A 3,370-nucleotide genomic window follows, 5' to 3' on the forward strand; every position below is an offset into this window, starting at 1 on the left:
CAAAGGCGTCTGATGCTAATGCTGGGGACCTAAAACATCTTGTAGGGCGCAAGATCAAATGCCCAAATGGTCTTACTATGTATTTTGTTCCTGAATCGCTTGCCAATCATCCTATCAGTCCTAATCTTGATCTGAGCTTTGATAATCCTCTTGCCCGTTAAATGTTTATGCTTCACAATACTCTTGGTGAAGCCTACCCCCCTAACTGTACTGTAGGGTATGACACCTCATGCTTCAGAATGGATTATGGACAGCGGATGCACTAATCATATGACTGGTGAGCGAAGTCTTCTCATGGACTCAACCTTACGTCCATCTGACAAGAGTCACATCACATTTGCTGACACTGGTAAAAGCAAGGTATTGGGTCTAGGTAGAGTTGCAATCTCAAAGGATCAACACATGGATAAAGTGATGCTTGTTGAATCCCTTGGTTTCAACTTAATGTCTGTCTTAATGCTTTGTGACTTGAACATGATTGTGATGTTTGAAAAATATCGTTGCCTTGTACTAATGGAATCTGAAAAGTCTCTAGTCTTTGAAGGGTATCAGAAAGATGATCTGTACATGGTAGATTTCTCAGTAGGACCACAGCTTGCTGTATGTCTTCTAGCAAAAGCTTCAGAGTGCTGGCTCTGGCATCGGAGGCTAGGGCATGCTGGCATGAGGAACTTACACACTCTCGCAAAGAAGAAGCATGTCATAGGCATCGAGGGCGTCAAGTTCAAGAAGGATCACTTGTGCGGTGCCTGCGAAGCTGGAAAGATGACAAGGGCCAAGCATCCCTCGAAGACAATCATGACGACATCTCAACCCTTCGAGCTGCTACACATGGACTTATTTGGCCCTACTCACTACTTTACTCTAACTACTACTGCTTGTCTCTATGGCTTCGTCATTGTTGATGATTATTCAAGATATACATGGGTGCATATAATTCTCTACAAGACTGAAGTGCAGGATGTCTTCAGACGCTTCGCCAACCGTGCCATGAACAACTATGGCATCAAGATCAAGCATATCTGAAGTGACAACGGCACAGAGTTCAAGAACACCGGCCTCGACCTTTACCTGGATACATTGGGCATCACTCATGAGTTCTTAGCTCCGTACACACCTCAGCAGAATGGCATCGTGGAGCGCAAGAATAGAACACTCATTGGGATGGCACGGACGATGCTCGATGAATACAAGACTCCAAGAAAGTTCTGGCCTGAAGCTATTGATACTGCACGCCATGTCATCAACCGTTTTTATCTTCACAAGCTTCTGAAGAAGACATCCTATGAACTCCTCACTAGTAAGAAGCCAAATGTCAGTTACTTCAGAGTATTTGGTGCTAGGTGCTGGATCAAGGATCCACATCACACTTCAAAATTTGCACCGAAATCACATGAAGGTTTTATGCTTGGTTACGGAAAGGATTCGCACTCCTACAGAGTCTTCAACCTCTTTCACTATAAAGTGGTTGAAACTGTGGATGTGCGGTTCGATGAGACTAACGGCTCGCAAAGAGAGCACCTGCCAAATGTGCTAGATGAAGTTCCACCTAGTGAATCCATCAAGCTAATGGGAACTGGAGAAATCATACCATCTGAAGCACAGCCTGAAGAGGAACTTATCATTTCTGCACCTAATCAACCTGAAGACAATGCTCAGCCCGAAGACAATCCTCCTAACGATGACAATGATCAGCAAGAGCAAAATCTTCGTCCAGTTCATCCTCGTGTTGCAAATGAAGTACAGATTGAGAAGATAATTGATAGCATCAATGCGCCTGGTCCACTCACTCGTTCAAGAGCAACACAGCTAGCAAATTTCTGTGGGCACTTTGCATTTGTCTCAATATCTGAACCCAAGAAAGTTGATGAATCCTTCATGGAACCTGAATGGATTCAAGCCATGCAAGAAGAGCTTCAACAGTTCAAACTGAACAATGTCTGGGAACTTGTCAAGCGTCCTGACCCTCGCAAGCACAACATAATAGGCACAAATTGGATTTATCGCAACAAGCAAGATGAGCATGGTCAAGTTGTCAGAAACAAGGCTCGTCTCGTTGCTCAAGGATACACTCAAGTTGAAGGGATTGACTTCGATGAAACATTTGCTCCTGTGGCTAGGCTTGAAGTTATTCGCATATTGCTAGCCTATGCAAATCATCACAACATCCTTCTGTATCAAATGGATGTGAAGAGTGCATTTCTCAACGGCAAGATTGAAGAAGAAGTGTATGTTGCACAACCTCCTGGCTTTGAAGATCCAAAACATCCTGATATGGTGTACAAGCTTAACAAGGCACTGTATGGCCTCAAACAAGCCCCTCGCGCTTGGTATGACACACTCAAAGACTTCCTGAAGAGCAAAGGCTTCAAACCTGGTTCCCTGGATCCCACACTCTTCACGAAGACATATGATGGTGAACTGTTTGTGTGCCAAATATATGTGGATGACATTATCTTCGGCTGCACCAACCAGAAATACAGTGATGAATTTGGACACATGATGCAAGAGCAATATCAGATGTCCATGATGGGTGAGCTGAAGTTCTTCCTTGGTCTTCAAATTCGTTAGCAAAGCAATGGCATCTTCATATCACAAGAGAAATACCTCAAAGACTGCCTGAAGAAGTTTGGAATGCAAGACTGCAAAGGTTACATGACGCCAATGCCAACCAAGAGTCATCTGGGTCCCGACGCCAATGGTAAAGAGTTCGATCAGAAGGTATACCGCTCCATGATTGGTTCTTTACTTTATTTATGTGCATCTAGGCCAGATATCATGCTTAGTGTTTGCATGTGTGCTCGATTCCAAGCGGCACCAAAGGAATCGCATCACTTAGCTGTGAAGTGAATTCTTCGATATTTGGCTTACACCCCAACATTAGGATTATGGTATCCAAAGGGCTCAGAGTTTGATCTAGTTGGATTCTCGGATGCTGATTATGCTGGTGACAAGGTGGATCGCAAGTCTACATCAGGCACATGTCACTTTCTGGGACGATCACTTGTCTGTTGGTCTTCAAAGAAGCAGAACTGTGTATCACTCTTCACTACTAAATCTGAATACATTGCTGCTGGATCTTGCTGCGCTCAGCTTTTATGGATGAAGCAACACTCAAGGACTATGGCATCCATCTGAAACAAGTACCACTCTACTGCGACAACGAAAGCGCCATCAAGATTGCCAACAATCCAGTTCAGCACTCGAAGACAAAGCACATTGAAATTCGTCATCACTTTCTCAGAGATCATGTCATGAAGGAAGATATTGATATCATACACATCAACACTGAAGAGCAATTGGCAGATATCTTCACAAAGCCCTTGGATGAGAAAAGGTTTTGCAAGTTGCGGTGTGAGCTAAATATCTT

The sequence above is a fragment of the Aegilops tauschii genome, chromosome 1, assembly GCF_002575655.3.
Source record: "Aegilops tauschii subsp. strangulata cultivar AL8/78 chromosome 1, Aet v6.0, whole genome shotgun sequence".
In the NCBI taxonomy this organism is placed as follows: domain Eukaryota; kingdom Viridiplantae; phylum Streptophyta; class Magnoliopsida; order Poales; family Poaceae; genus Aegilops; species Aegilops tauschii.